This window comes from Triticum dicoccoides, chromosome 4A (assembly GCF_002162155.2).
Source record: "Triticum dicoccoides isolate Atlit2015 ecotype Zavitan chromosome 4A, WEW_v2.0, whole genome shotgun sequence".
In the NCBI taxonomy this organism is placed as follows: domain Eukaryota; kingdom Viridiplantae; phylum Streptophyta; class Magnoliopsida; order Poales; family Poaceae; genus Triticum; species Triticum dicoccoides.
This window is the reverse complement of record NC_041386.1, coordinates 610,115,960-610,133,481: the sequence shown is the minus strand read 5'-3', so window position 1 is coordinate 610,133,481 and position 17,522 is coordinate 610,115,960.

Sequence of the window (17,522 nt, the reverse complement as noted above, 5' to 3'; positions counted from 1 at the left end):
GGTATTCAATAAAGATACTACCTTATGGCCTTTCCTGTTTCCTGTGAAAACGACTTCCAAGTCTCTAACTGGGATGATGTCAAATGATTTCTGTAACTGGGACACAATAAAATAAATTGGTACAACTATATGGATTCCTTGGTAAGCTCATGATTCATCTGGCTAAGCAGTCTTAGTAGACCGACAATGTTGTGTTATTAAAATGCAGGTTTCAATAGCCTTCATGTTTGAGGCTAAAATAATGTAGTTATCTCGGTAGTCTAGGGTAGATTGAAATAATTGCTTATCCTTGAAGCAAATCAACTAAACAACTGCCAGTAGATGATGAGGTGCCTTCTGCAAACAAAAAAGCTAAGCTCTAGGCGAGTATTTTTAGGCGACCTATCTTTTTGGTTGGTTTGTTTAATCCTTGCTCTACTCAATTGATGTGAACCACAAACCTTGCTCTGCTAAATTGATGTGAACCACAATCCTTGCTCTGCTCAATTGATGTTCCCAGCAAATCAAATGAACATGTGCCCACAGGGACATAGTCAAAGGTGTGCCTGTCAACTTAATGGTTTTCATCCATAGTGCTTTGCCCTTATTTTTATTTTTATTTTTTTCTCATTTGCCACTGTTGCCCATTCTTTCTAGGACCAGTATATACATCATGATTGTCTTTTTACGTAATTGTTATTTATACTTCAAGCAAGGTATTTGAAGACCTGATGGGCAATGAGGAGGTGCCCTTTGCAACTAAAAAGACTTAAGTTGGAGACCAAGTGCCTTTAGGCAACGTGCCCTTTTGGTTCGTTTGTTTGGTACTTTTTTGCCAATTTACTACTCCCTGTGGTATATATGTTTTGATTTTTGTTTGGAATTCTATTTCTGCAGGATCGTAGCGTAAGTAGTTAGTGTGACATGGATCTTGACTAAAGTATCCCACCAGTTTAGCGGTGTGTTGCTAGCTGATGTGAAAGTATGCATGATTACCGTATATTATGATTATGGATGTTGCTACATGTTTCATTAGCTAAATTTTACCTATGCATTCTGCCTGTGGATGCCATTTCCTCTGTTCTTGTATGTGTTTTATACATGCTTCAGATTTGGATCATATAAAATGCACCTTTTTGGGAATGACAGTGAGGTAAGTTTCATTGGCATCTTATAAGAGTATCAGGCAGGAAATGCATGCCATTAACTCTCATGCCAGTAGTTCCATTCACAAAATGTCATGCTTGCCTTCCATTTGATATATAATTGCCTTGCCAATTGCAATGACTTTGGCAAATATTATCTTATCCAAGACAGCGACAATGCTCTACATTTAGTGTATCCTCAATGTATGATTAGTTCTCTCTGGGAGCACTGAGAGGTCTGCTTGGCCGATGGGACAATGCGCTGGACCAGGCACCGTGAGGCAGGGCGCACTTCCGATCTAGTATTCATACTAATGGCGCACCACTCAGCACACTAATGGCGCACTGCAGAAAGGACACTAATGGCGCACCACACCCTAGTGCGCCATTAGTATGCCAAAGCACATGGGTACATATGGCCCCCTGGGAGGCATACTAATGGCGCACGGTGGGCTATACTAATGGCGCACTGCGTGGTGCACCATTAGTATACCAGATACTAATGGCGCACCTTTGTGCGTCATTAGTATTTAATTCTAATGGCGTGGTGCTAGTGGCGCACCATTAGTAGGCAAAACTGGTGCACCACTAGCATGCCTTTTCCTAGTAGTGCTAATTGTATGGAATAATGACAGTCTACAAAGGTAATAGGCGTCAGATCACACAGATCAAACTCTTCAGTGATGCTCAATCACTTTGGTTCTGGTTGGGTTTTTCCTCACTTAAGTGTGTGTAGAGTTGTATCGATGATCGATAGAACTTGAGGGAATATTAATTCTATCTTTAGCTCCTTGTTAAGTTCAACACTCTTATTTATCAAAAGGACTACAACAGATCCCTACACTTGTGGGCTACCGGGATCTTACCCAATTTGCAGTGGAAGTGGCAGGGGTGCTTCTGGAAAGACCACCAACAGATCACGGTACAAGCTCGCAGCAGGGGCTTGTTGTCTAGGATCTACGGTGCTTGTCGAAGTTGGTCCCGTCCACCAGGATGCAACAGAGCCAGAGGAGCTTCGAGGCAAGGCGGAGGCAAGTATATCTCTGACGATATGGTACGCAATTGGAATGAACAAGGGTCGTGCTGCGAGGATTCGAGGGGGAGGAGGCTGGTGTTGCCGGGTGTTGCAGTGGTGGCTTTGCGGCGGTGGACTGAAACCGGACGGCTGAGGCGTGGTCTGTGGTGGTGCCGCGTTGCAACGCGTTCTCCATTGCATTGCGGGCGACCGGACATGCGTGGCTTAACTGGCATGTCGATCCTACGAACTAGATGCGACCGATCCGACGGCTCTAAAAGCGGCTTAATTCTGGATCAAATCAACCGGCCGCCCGGTAGGAAAGAGCAGGTCGAGCCGAATCAGGCCGTGCGAATCTCAAAGCTCCCTGCTGAGGACAAAACCTCGGTACCAACAGGCTCTTTGCTAATCCCCCCCAAATCCCCAAAGGGAAACGTTTCACGACGGGGCACCGGCCGAAGCTTCGGCCGGTCGCGTCCACGCGCGAACTTACCGAGCTACTCACCTAGGGACACGTAGGATGGGGGGCCCGCCCACGTGCATCTTCTTCCTTCTGTTTCTCTTCTTCCCGTTGCTTGTCTCTCTCTCTCTTCCTGCTGCCATGGCCAAGCTTCGCCGGCCGGAGACCTCCCAGGGGCGCCGCCGCCATGGGAATCAGCCGATCCGGCCGCCCTCGGCCAGATCTGCTCGGAATCCGCGCCACCAGAGCTCTGCCTGCCCTCGTCGGACCCAACCACATCTGAGCTGCAACCCACCACGCGCGGAGCTGCAACCGTTGAACCTTTTTCCTCCCGGAACGGCACCACAGCGACGATGGCCATGGGCAGGCGTGGGAGCTCGGTGGAGCAGCAGCAAGTAGCTGTGAAAATGGTTGTAGAAAATTCCAACGCCGTTTGTAGCAAAACCAACTATGGTTGCAGCAAAACAACGTCATCGCCATCGTGGGATTCACAGCTAAGACAATTAGTTTGAAGCTTTTTTCAATGCAGGTTGTAGCTTTTGTAACCGTCGGTTGTAGCTTTTCGTTTGTCGTCCATGGCTTACGGCTCCACGGTTGAAGCTTTTTTCGTTGTCGGATGAAGCTTTTTTCATCGCCGGTTGTAGCTTTTCTTTGGTCGTTCATAGTTTTCCGTCGTACGAGTTGAAACTTTTTTCATAGCCGGTTGAAGCTTTTTTCGTCGTCGGGTGAAGCTTTTTACATCGCTGGTTGTAGCTTTTCTTTGGTCGTTCATAGTTTTCCATCGTACGAGTTGAAACTTTTTTCATAACAGGTTGAAGCTTTTTTCGTCAGCGATTGTAGCTTTTTCCATCGTCGGTTGCAGCACTGGGCATCTCCCCTGGCGCTCGATTTTTTTTGTTTGCAACCTGGATATGAGCGCGCGGCGAGCACACCGGTGAGCATGCCGGTGAGCTCCGGTCGTCGCCACCCGAGCTGCAACGATGGCCATGGAAGCTACAACCGCAGGGATGGGCTGTTGCATGGGGGCGAAGCTGGTGACGAGGATGGCCGCCGAGGACGGGGACCGGCAACCAGGGCGGCCGGGAAAGACGGCTGGCGAGGACGGCGACCAGGGTTGAGGAGGGCAGGCGAGGGAGGGGCGGCGACGAGGGGGGATGCGTGCAGCCGGCGAGACGGGGTTCGCGAGAGGAAGACGCCGCTCGTTACGCGCTCGCGAGAGGAAGACGACGACCTGGCTGGATAAGGATCCAACGACTCGGGGCGGACCGATCTGACAGCTAGGGTGCGACCGGCCAAAACGTTTGGCCGGCGCACCGGCGCCTAGCATCGCCCATCCCCAAATCAATTCCGTAACCGCTCGCCAACCAACCAACGGCCAACGCAACTCCGGCCACAGCCATGGCGCAGCGCTCTCTGCTGCTCTTCCTCTGCGGCGCGCTCCGCCTGCTTCAGCGCCGCCGCCGCCGCCTCGCCCAGCCGCCGGCGGGCCTCGGCGACCTCGTGCGCCTTCTCCTCCCGCTCCTCCCGCTTCCGCGCGCCGCCGCGTCTGAGGCCGCCACGGCCAGCAGCAGCATCGCCGCGCTGCTCCTCTCCGCTGGGATCCGGCGCCTCCCGCGTGACCTTATGCTCGCCGTCGACGGGGCGGAGGGCCGCGGCGACCTGGACGACGAGGCCGCCCGGCAGCTGGTACTAGGCGTTGTGCTCACCAGACTTGGCGCAGGGCGCGCTCCGGTCCACGCGGACGCGGCGGGCGGAGAAGCCGCGCTGGCACCGCCGGCCAACCCCATCGACGACTTCTACCACGACGCGGTGGCGGGGGCCATCCTTGTCTTCGTCCACGCCTTCCTCCGCCTCGCGCCACCGCCAGCGGGCCCGGCCGAGCAGGCCGCGTCCGAGGCCGCCACGGCCACCTGCAGCATCATCGCGCTGCTCCTCACCGTTGACGGGGTCCTCGATCTCGGCAACCCACGCGCCGGGCGGCTTCTCATCTGCGTCTTCCTCGCCTGGGTGCGCGCGAGCCACGCGCCCGTCCACGCGCCCGCGGCGCCCGGAGAAGCTGCGCTGGCCCTCGATGATGCCCCACAGAACGCCGACGAGGACCCGGATGATGCCCCGCAGAACGCCGACGAGGACCTCGATGATGCCCCGGAGAACGCCGACGAGGACCCCGGTGATGCCCCGCAGAACACCGACGAGGACCCCGGTGATGCCCCGCAGAACGCCGACGAGGACCCGGTTGCAGCTGACAAGTCTGACGAGGAGGAGAAGACAGTGATCGTCGTTGTGTCGACTATCCAGGAGGCCCTAGAGGCTGTACTCCTGTGGGACGAGGGGGCAGCATGATGGTGGATGTGCCGGCCCACCTCCAGCGCCAGGACGCTGCCGACATAGATGATTTTTTTTATCAAAGAAGGGTTCCCCTTCCCATTTTCATTACTGAAAACCAAACTTACAAAGTTCACAGAGTACCAACAGCAAAAGACAGGTTCAACATCCCAACGCACATAAACAAAGTCTCCAGCCACACATACAAGGCCAACACAGGCCAGCAGAGTCTGATCGACACAAACTAAAGAAGGACATACTGATAAAGCTAGCAACTAGCAGGCCTAAACAGATACCGAACAGAAGCAGAAAGAAAGGTGTTGCAGCCATCATCCAGGGAGCCTTGCCACATTAAGCCACCCCTGCCCTGCTGTGTACACCTCACTTGCTGCCCGTTCTAGTGTTCTTGCCCCCAGTTCCAGCATTTTTTTGGCGGCTCCTTTGTCTGCAAAATAGACCAATCAAGCAACCATCGGACCATTAATTTGATAATCTGCAAAGGATCATTAATCCTTTTTTCTCAAAGACAATTGCATTTCTGCTTTTCCAAATAGCCCAGAATAAAGCAGAGACACCAATCAGCACCATTTTCTTGTCTTCCTTATTGAATTTGTTTATCCACCCCCCAAAACAATCTTTCACATTTAAAGGACTAGTTTTTAAGCCACACACACATTTGACCAAGCTCCACAGCAAGGATGCCGCAGAACAATTGAACAACAAGTGATCAATTGATTCATTTTGTCCACAAAAAACACATTCTTTTCCTCCTTTCCAACCTTTTCTAAGTAAAACATCCCTAGTTAAGATGCTTTTTTTATTCACTAGCCACAAGAAGACTTTTATTTTGGCAGGGACTTTGATTTTCGACAAATATTTCTGCGGAAATTTAATCCCAAACGTAATCATTTCCTTGTATAACGATTTAACAGAGAATTTCTTATCAGCAGTGAGGGTCCATTCAATTTTGTCTTTCCCCCCATTCATTTCTATCATTTCACATCTACTTTTCAAAGCATTCCACAGATCTAAAGTTTCTCCATGCAAAGTTCTCCTGAATCTGAACCCCTTCCATCCTTTTTGGATGGCCTCATACATTGTTATTTTATGATCAAAGCAAATGTCATATAATCTAGGATAAGCATCTTTCAGGGGCTTATCATCTACCCAGGTATCCTCCCAAAACCTAATATTCTTTCCCTCCCCAGTTTTTTTAACAAATCTGTAAAAAATCTCCTTAATATTCAGAAGACTAGTCCAGAACTGAGATTCTCCTAGCTTTTTTTCCATCAGAGCCAGGCATTCATTCTTCCCATATTTTCTTCTCAATACATCTTGCCACATTCCCTCCTCTGTTTCCATCTTCCAGAACCACTTAGCTAATAAAGCTATATTCATGACTTCTAAATTCAGAATCCCCAGGCCCCCTATTTCCCTGGGCAAGCAACATTCTTTCCAATTGACTAAGTGATATTTCCTAACATTCTCATCCTCTTGCCATACCAATCTTGCCCTGTAAAAATCAGTTTTTTTAATATTCCTTTTGGAACAGCATAAAAGGACATCATAAACAATGGAATATTGGTCAAGCAGGCTTGTACCAGGGTAATCCTGCCAGCAATAGATCCTAACAATTTCCCCTGCCAACACCCACATCTTTTCTCAATTTTATCTGTAACACAACTCCAATGAGTGTTTCTGATCCTAGAGTTAGACACATGCATCCCCAAATATCTAATAGGCAAATCTCCCATTTTGCAAGTTAATATTTCCTGGTAAAGTAATTGTTTCTCTTTAGCTTTACCAAACAACATTAACTCACTCTTACGGAAGTTTATTTTTAACCCAGACATCTGTTCAAAGGCCCCCAAAATAAATTTGAGGTTTCTTACACTAGTTTCATCATCTTTAAGCAAAAAAAATGGTGTCATCAGCATATTGCAACATATTTACACCTTTGTTTTCATTATCCCCTAGGACTCCCTTGACAATGTCCATATTTAGGGCATTATTCATTAGAACTGCCAAAGCATCTGCAGCCACATCAAACAACAATGGTGACATAGCATCTCCCTGCCTTAAGCCTTTATATGTTTTGAAGAAAGGTCCAATCTCATCATTAACTTTGATTCCCACATGTCCCCCTCTCATTGTTTCCATCACCCAATCACACCATTTATCAGGGAAACCTTTTTGTTTTAGCATCTGTATAACAAAGGGCCATTTAATTTTATCATAGGCTTTTTCAAAATCAACTTTAAAAACCAAAGCATCTTCTTTATCTTTATGAAACGTGTTCAAGGCTTCATGTAGAATAACCACTCCCTCCATAATATATCTCCCTTTGATAAATGCAGTTTGTGTTCTGGATATGACAGGTGCAACACATTTTGTCAGCCTGTTCATTAAAACTTTTGTAATTATTTTGAAGCTCACATTTAACAAGCAAATAGGCCTGAATTTTTGTATTTGTTTGGCATCACTAGTTTTAGGCACAAAGGTAATGATGCCATAGTTAATCCTAGCAATGTTGATATCTGTTGGGGAACGTAGTAATTTCAAAAAAATTCCTACGTACACGCAAGATCATGGTGATGGCATAGCAACGAGAGGGGAGAGTGTTGTCCACGTACCCTCGTAGACCGTAAGCGGAAGCGTTATGACAACGCGGTTGATGTAGTCGTACGTCTTCACGATCCGACCGATCCAAGTACCGAACGTATGGCACCTCCGAGTTCAGCACACGTTCAGCTCGATTACGATCCCCGGGCTCCGATCCAGCAAAGCTTCGGGGATGAGTTCCGTCAGCACGACGGTGTGGTGACGATGATGATGCTCTACCGGAGCAGGGCTTCGCCTAAACTCCGTGACGATATGACCGAGGTGGAATATGGTGGAGGGGGGCACCGCACACGGCTAAGGAACGATCCGTAGATCAACTTGTGTTGTCCTGGAGTGCCCCCCTGCCCCCGTATATAAAGGAGGGAGGGGGGAGGCCGACCGGCCCTTGTGGGCACGCCAAGGAGGAGGAGTCCTCCTCCTAGTAGGAGTAGGACTCCTCCTTTCCTACTCCTACTAGGACGGGGAAGGAAGGGGAAGAGGGGGGAAGGAAAGAGGGGGGCGCCCCCCCCCTCCTAGTCCAATTTGGACCAGAGGGAGAGGGGGTGCGCGGCCCACCCTGACCGCCCCTCTCTCTTTCCACCAAGGCCCATGTGGCCCATTATCTCTCCCCGGGGGGTTCCGGTAACCCTCCGGCACTCCGGTTTTCTCCGACAACGTCCGGAACACTTCCGGTGTCCGAATATAGTCGTCCAATATATCAATCTTTATGTCTTGGCCATTTCGAGACTCCTCGTCATGTCCGTGATCACATCCGGGACTCCGAACAAACTTTGGTACACCAAAACTCATAAACTCATAATATAACTGTCATCGAAACCTTAAGCGTGCGGACCCTACGGGTTCGAGAACTATGTAGACATGACCTAGAACTATTATTGGTCAATAACCAATAGCGGAACCTGGATGCCCATATTGGCTCCTACATATTCTAGGAAGATCTTTATCGGTCAAACCGCATAACAACATACTTTGTTCCCTTTGTCGTCGGTATGTTACTTGCCCGAGATTCGATCGTGGTATCCAATACCTAGTTCAATCTCGTTACCGGCAAGTCTCTTTACTCGTTACATAATGCATCATCCTGCAACTAACTCATTAGTCACATTGCTTGCAAGGCTTATAGTGATGTGCATTATCGAGAGGGCCCAGAGATACCTCTCCGACAATCGGAGTGACAAAACCTAACCTCGAAATACGTCAACCCAACATGTACCTTTGGAGACACCTGTAGTACTCCTTTATAATCACCCAGTTACGTTGTGACGTTTGGTAGCACCCAAAGTGTTCCTCCGGTAAACGGGAGTTGCATAATCTCATAGTTACAGGAACATGTATAAGTCATGAAGAAAGCAATAGCAACATACTAAACGATCAAGGGCTAGGCTAACGGAATGGGCCATGTCAATCACATCATTCTCCTAATGATGTGATCCCATTAATCAAATGACAACACATGTCTATGGTTAGGAAACATAACCATCTTTGATTAATGAGCTAGTCAAGTAGAGGCATACTAGTGACTATATGTTTGTCTATGTATTCACACATGTATTATGTTTCCGGTTAATACAATTCTAGCATGAATAATAAACATTTATCATGATATAAGGAAATAAATAATAACTTTATTATTGCCTCTAGGGCATATTTCCTTCAGTCTCCCACTTGCACTAGAGTCAATAATCTAGTTCACATTGCCATGTGATTTAACATCAATATTCATATCTGTATATGATTAACACCCATAGTTCACATCGTCATGTGACCAACACCCAAAGGGTTTAGTAGAGTCAATAATCTAGTTCACATTGCTATGTGATTAACACCCAAAGAGTACTAAGGTATGATCATGTTTTGCTTGTGAGAGCAGTTTAGTCAACGGACCTGTCATATTCAGAGCCGTATGTATTTTGCAAAATATTCTATGTCCACAATGCTCTGCATGGAGCTACTCTAGCTAATTGCTCCCACTTTCAATATGTATCCAGATTGAGACTTAGAGTCATCTGGATCAGTGTAAAAGCTTGCATCGTTGTAACTTTTTACGACGGGCTCTTTTATCACCTCCATAATCGAGAAACATCTCCTTAGTCCTCACTAAGGATATTCTTGACCGTTGTCCAGTGATCTACTCTTAGATCAAAATGGTATTCCTTTGTCAAACTCAGAGCAAGGTATACAATAGGTCTGGTTCACAGCATAGCATACTTTATAGAACCTATGACTGAGGCATAGGGAATGACTTTTCATTCTCTTTCTATTTTCTGCCATGGTCGAGTCTTGAGTCTTACTCAAATTCACACCTTTGCATCACAGGCAAGAACTCCTTCTTTGGCTGTTCCATTTTGAACTATTTCAAAAATTTATCAAGTTATGTACTCATTGAAAAATCTTATCAAGCGTCTTGATCTATCTATATAGATATTGATGCTCAATGTGTAAGAAGCTTCACCAAGGTCTTTCTTTGAAAAAACTCCTTTCAAACACTCCTTTATGCTTTCCAGAAAAATTCTACATTATTTCCGATCAACAATATGTCATTCACATATACTTATCAGAAATGTTGTAGTGCTCCCACTCACTTTCTTGTAAATACAGGCTTCACCGCAAGTCTGTATAAAACTATATGCTTTGATCAACTTATCAAAGCGTATATTCCAACTCTGAGATGCTTGCACCAGTCCATAGATGGATCGCTGGAGCTTGCACATTTTGTTAGCACCTTTAGGATTGACAAAACCTTCTGATTGTATCATATACAATTCTTCTTTAATAAATCCATTAAGGAATGTAGTTTTGACATCCATTTGCCAAATTTCATAAAATGTGGCAATTGCTAACATGATTCGGACAGACTTTTAAGCATCGATACGAGTGAGAAAATCTCATTGTATTCAACACCTTGAACTTTGTCAAAAACCTTTTTCGACAAGTCTAGCTTTGTAGATAGTGACACTACTGTCAGCATCTGTCTTCCTCTTGAAGATCCATTTATACAATATGGCTTGTCGATCATCGGGCAACTCCACCAAAGTCCACACTTTGTTCTCATACATGGATCCCATCTCAGATTTCATGGCCTCAAACCATTTCGCGGAATCTGGGCTCATCATCGCTTCCTCATAGTTCGTAGGTTCGTCATGGTCTAGTAACATAACTTCCAGAACAGGATTACCGTACCAGTCTGGTGCGGATCTTACTCTGGAAGACCTATGAGGTTCTGTAGTAACTTAATCTGAAGTTTCATGCTCATCATCATTAACTTCCTCACTAATTGGTGTAGTAGTCATAGGAACAGATTTCTGTGATGAACTACTTTCAAATAAGGGAGCAGGTACAATTACCTCATGAAGTTCTACTTTCCTCCCACTCACTTCTTTCGAGAGAAACTCCTTCTCTAGAAAGGATCCATTTTTAGCAACGAATGTTTTGCCTTTGGATTTGTGATAGAAGGAGTACCCAACAGTTTCCTTTGGGTATTCTATGAAGATGCACTTCTCCGATTTGGGTTTGAGCTTATCAGGATGAAACTTTTTCACATAAGCATCGCAACCCCAAACTTTAAGAAACGACAACTTTGGTTTCTTGCCAAACCATAGTTCATATTGTGTCGTCTCAACGGACTTAGGTGGTGCCCCTTTTTAACGTGAATGCAGCTGTCTTTAATGCATGACCCCAAAATGATAGTGGTAAATCGGTAAGAAACATCATAGATTGTACAATATCCAATAAAGTACGGTTATGACGTTCGGACACACCATTACGCTGTGGTGTTCTGGGTGGCGTGAGTTGCGAAAATATTCCGCATTATTTCAAATGTAGACCAAACTCGTAACTCAAATATTCTCCTCCACAATCAGATCGTAGAAATTTTATTTTCTTGTTATGATGATTTTCAACTTCACTCTGAAATTCTTTGAACTTTTCAAACGTTTCAGACTTATGTTTCATTAAGTAGATATACCCATATCTGCTCAAATCATCTGTGAAGGTCAGAAAATAATGATACTTGCCGCGAGCCTCAACACTCATCGGATCGCATACATCAATATGTATTATTTCCAATAAGTCAGTTGCTCGCTCTATTGTTCCGGAGAACGGAGTCTTTAGTCATCTTGCCCATAAGGCATGGTTCGCAAGCATCAAGTGATTCATAATCAAGTGATTCCAAAATCCCATCAGCATGGAGTTTCTTCATGCGCTTTACACCAATATGACCTAAACTGCAGTGCCATAAATAAGTTGCACTATCATTATTAACTTTGCATCTTTTGGTTTCAATATTATGAATATGTGTATCACTACGATCGAGATCCAACGAACCATTTTCATTGGGTGTGTAACCATATAAGGTTTTATTCATGTAAACAGAACAACAATTTATTCTCTTACTTAAATGAATAACCGTATTGCAATAAACATGATCAAATCATATTCATGCTCAACGCAAACACCAAATAACACTTATTTAGTTTCAACACTAATCCCGAAAGTATAGGGAGTGTGCGATGATGATCATATCAATCTTGGAACTACTTCCAACACACATCGTCACCTCGCCTTTTTACTATTTTCTGTTTATTCTGCAACTCCCGTTTCGAGTTACTACTCTTAGCAACTGAACCAGTATCAAAATGCCGAGGGGTTGCTATAAACACTAGTAAAGTACACATCAATAACATGTATATCCAATACACCTTTGTTTCACTTTTGCCATCCTTCTTATCCGCCAAATACTTGGGGCAGTTCCACTTCCAATGACCAGTCCCTTTGCAGTAGAATCACTTAGTCTTAGGCTTAGGTCCAGACTTGGGCTTCTTCACTTGAGCAGCAACTTGCTTGCTGTTCTTCTTGAAGTTCCCCTTCTTCCCTTTGCCCTTTTTCTTGAAACTAGTGATCTTGTCCACCATCAACACTTTGATGTTTTTCTTTGATTTCTACCTTCGCCGATTTTTTGCATCGCGAAGAGCTTGGGAATTGTTTTCGTCATCCCTTGCATACTATAGTTCATCACGAAGTTCTAGTAACTTAGTGATGGTGGCTAGAGAATTCTGTCAATCACTATCTTATCTGGAAGATTAACTCTCACTTGATTCAAGCGATTGAAGTACCCAGACAATCTGAGCACATGCTCACTAGTTGAGCGATTCTCCTCCATCTTTTAGCCATAGAACTTGTTGGAGACTTCATATCTCTCAACTCGGGTAATTTCTTGAAATATTACCTTCAACTCCTGGAACATCTCATATGGTCCATGACGTTTAAAACGTCTTTGAAGTCCCGATTCTAAGCCGTTAAGCATGGTGCACTAAACTATCAAGTAGTCATCATATTGAGCTAGCCAAACGTTCATAACGTCTGCGTCTGCTCCTGCAATAGGTCTGTCACCTAGTGGTGCATTAAGGACATAATTCTTCTGTGCAGCAATGAGGATAAACCTCAGATCACGGATCCAATCCGCATAATTGCTACTAACATCTTTCAACACAATTTTCTCTAGGAACATATCAAAATAAACATATGAAAGCAACAATGCAAGCTATTGATCTACAACATAATATGCAAAATACTACCAGGACTAAGTTCATGATAAATTTAAGTTCAATTAATCATATTACTTAAGAACTCCCACTTAGATAGACATCCCTCTAATCCTCTAAGTGATCACGTGATCCAAATCAACTAAACCATAACCGATCATCACGTGAAATGGAGTAGCTTTCAATGGTGAACATCATTATGTTGATCATATCTACTATATGATTCACGCTCGACCTTTCGGTCTCCGTGTTCTGAGGCCATATCTGCATATGCTAGGCTCGTCAAGTTTAACCTGAGTATTCCGCATGTGCAAAACTGGCTTGCACCCGTTGTAGATGGACGTAGAGCTTATCACACCCGATCATCACGTGGTGTCTGGGCACGACGAACTTTGGCAACGGTGCATACTCAGGGAGAACACTTCTTGATAATTAGTGAGAGATCATCTTATAATGCTACCATCAAACAAAACAGAATAAGATGTATAACAGATAAACATCATATGCAATCAAAATATGTGACATGATATGGCCATGATCATCTTGCGCCTTTGATCTCCATCTCCAAAGTATTGTCATGATCTCTATCGTCACCGGCATGACACCATGATCTTCATCATCTTGATCTATATCAATGTGTCATCACATGGTCGTCTCGCCAACTATTGCTCTTGCAACTATTGCTATCGCATAGCGATAAAGTAAATCAATTATTTGGCACTTGCATATTATTCAACAAAGAGACAACCATAGAGCTTCTGCCAGTTGCCGATAACTTCAACAAAACATGATCATATCATACAACAACTTATATCTCATCATGTCTTGACCATATCACATCACAACATGCCCTACAAAAACAAGTTAGACGTCCTCTACTTTGTTGTTGCAAGTTTTACGTGGCTGCTACGGGCTTAGCAAGAACCGTTCTTACCTACGCATCAAAACCACAACGATAGTTCGTCAAGTTAGTGTTGTTTTAACCTTCGAAAGGACCGGGCGTAGCCACACTCGATTCAGCTAAAGTGAGAGAGACAGACACCCGCCAGCCACCTTTAAGCACGAGTGCTCGTAACGGTGAAACCAGTCTCGCGTAAGCGTACGCGTAATATCGGTCCGGGCCGCTTCATCTCACAATACCGTCGAACCAAAGTATGACATGCTGGTAAGCAGTATGACTTGTATCGCCCACAACTCACTTGTGTTCTACTCGTGCATATGACATCTACGAATAAAACCTGGCTCGGATGCCACTGTTGGGGAACGTAGTAATTTCAAAAAAATTCCTACGTACACGCAAGATCATGGTGATGGCATAGCAACGAGAGGGGAGAGTGTTGTCCACGTACCCTCGTAGACCGTAAGCGGAAGCGTTATGACAACGCGGTTGATGTAGTCGTACGTCTTCACGATCCGACCGATCCAAGTACCGAACGTATGGCACCTCCGAGTTCAGCACACGTTCAGCTCGATTACGATCCCCGGGCTCCGATCCAGCAAAGCTTCGGGGATGAGTTCCGTCAGCACGACGGTGTGGTGACGATGATGATGCTCTACCGGAGCAGGGCTTCGCCTAAACTCCGTGACGATATGACCGAGGTGGAATATGGTGGAGGGGGGCACCGCACACGGCTAAGGAACGATCCGTAGATCAACTTGTGTTGTCCTGGAGTGCCCCCTGCCCCCGTATATAAAGGAGGGAGGGGGGAGGCCGACCGGCCCTTGTGGGCACGCCAAGGAGGAGGAGTCCTCCTCCTAGTAGGAGTAGGACTCCTCCTTTCCTACTCCTACTAGGAGGGGGAAGGAAGGGGAAGAGGGGGGAAGGAAAGAGGGGGGCGCCCCCCCCCCCTCCTAGTCCAATTTGGACCAGAGGGAGAGGGGGTGCGCGGCCCACCCTGGCCGCCCCTCTCTCTTTCCACCAAGGCCCATGTGGCCCATTATCTCTCCCCGGGGGGTTCCGGTAACCCTCCGGCACTCCGGTTTTCTCTGACAACGTCCGAACACTTCCGGTGTCCGAATATAGTCGTCCAATATATCAATCTTTATGTCTCGGCCATTTCGAGACTCCTCGTCATGTCCGTGATCACATCCGGGACTCCGAACAAACTTCGGTACACCAAAACTCATAAACTCATAATATAACTGTCATCGAAACCTTAAGCGTGCGGACCCTACGGGTTCGAGAACTATGTAGACATGACCTAGAACTATTATTGGTCAATAACCAATAGCGGAACCTGGATGCCCATATTGGCTCCTACATATTCTAGGAAGATCTTTATCGGTCAAACCGCATAACAACATACTTTGTTCCCTTTGTCGTCGGTATGTTACTTGCCCGAGATTCGATCGTGGTATCCAATACCTAGTTCAATCTCGTTACCGGCAAGTCTCTTTACTCGTTACATAATGCATCATCCTGCAACTAACTCATTAGTCACATTGCTTGCAAGGCTTATAGTGATGTGCATTATCGAGAGGGCCCAGAGATACCTCTCCGACAATCAGAGTGACAAAACCTAACCTCGAAATACGCCAACCCAACATGTACCTTTGGAGACACCTGTAGTACTCCTTTATAATCACCCAGTTACGTTGTGACGTTTGGTAGCACCCAAAGTGTTCCTCCAGTAAACGGGAGTTGCATAATCTCATAGTTACAGGAACATGTATAAGTCATGAAGAAAGCAATAGCAACATACTAAACGATCAAGGGCTAGGCTAACGGAATGGGCCATGTCAATCACATCATTCTCCTAATGATGTGATCCCATTAATCAAATGACAACACATGTCTATGGTTAGGAAACATAACCATCTTTGATTAATGAGCTAGTCAAGTAGAGGCATACTAGTGACTATATGTTTGTCTATGTATTCACACATGTATTATGTTTCCGGTTAATACAATTCTAGCATGAATAATAAACATTTATCATGATATAAGGAAATAAATAATAACTTTATTATTGCCTCTAGGGCATATTTCCTTCAATATCCCCCCTGGCAAAACCCTCAACTAAAGCTTTCAGTTCCCACTTAACCAGATCCCAGAAATCCTGGTAGAAATCTGCAGGGAATCCATCAGGTCCAGGGCTTTTATTTCTTTTCATCCCCATAACCACTTGATGAATCTCATCCAAGGAAAAGGGAGACAGCAATTCCTCTTTATCTTGTGTAGATATTTTTTCCATTTCCATATCTCTCAAGGATATGTTGGATTCCTCAGGATGCCCAAAAAGATTTTTATAGAAGTTGGTGATATATTCCATCAGATTATCATCCCCTTCAATAGTTCCTTCATCTTGTTCTAAAGAAATTATTCTGTTTTTCCTTCTTCTCCCATTCACCTTAGCATGATAATATCTAGTGTTTCCATCTCCATCTCTTATTTCTTTGTCTTTATATCTCTGAATCCACTTCATTTCTTCTTGTGTCATAATTCTCTTCAGTTGTAATCTAAGCTCTTTTTGCTCAGTTCTATCTGCAGCAGACAGCCCCATTATTTCTACTCTTTTATCAATCTCATCTAATTCTTTTATGATTTCTATTTTGATTTTTTTGTACCAAGCATCCATATTTTTGTTCCACCCTTTGTCTTTTTTTCTCAACTCCCTCATCCTTGACTGCCATCTATCCAACACATCTCCTTTGAATTTTTTATTCCAGGTTTTATGAATTAGTTCTTTGAAGCCCTCTCTCAAAAACCACCCATTTTCATATCTGAAAATGTACTTGGTAATATGTGTTTCCCCTGTATCCAGGAACAGGGGAGTGTGGTCGGAGATCTCCCTAGCCCAAGCTTGCAATATAGTAAAAGGATATCTTTCGTCCCATGCAGGACACATCAGAACCCTGTCCAGCTTCTCAAAAGTAGGGTCCTCCTGGTTATTAGCCCAGGTGAATTGTCTACCATTCAGAGGAAGTTCTCTCAATCCAGCTTGTTCAATAATAGCATTGAATAAAAAGGGCCACTGTTCATTAATCATAGGTTTGTTTTTCTCTCTATTGCTTCTAATAATGTTAAAATCCCCTCCAACCAAACAGGGCAGAGGATTGTCATGATAAAGTCTAGCTAATTCAGCAAGGAAACTAGCTTTCCCTTCCTTCTGAGCATCCCCATATACTGTGACTAAATTCCAGTGCATTTTAATATTCTTGTTAAAAACTAAAACTCTCAGGAAATATTGCCCTTTTTCAATGTGTTCAACATCAAACATATCTTTATTAATGCCCACTAGTATTCCCCCTGACATTCCTCTTGGGGGGGTCCAAAACCATTGGTAATTTTTTTCCCACATAAATTATGCAATTCATTTTTGGTAAAATCTTGCTTAATAGTCTCAGAGATCCCCACAAAGTTCAACCTATGATCTATGATCATTTCTCTAATATATCTTTTTTTGTGATCTTGCCCAATGCCTCTAACGTTCCAA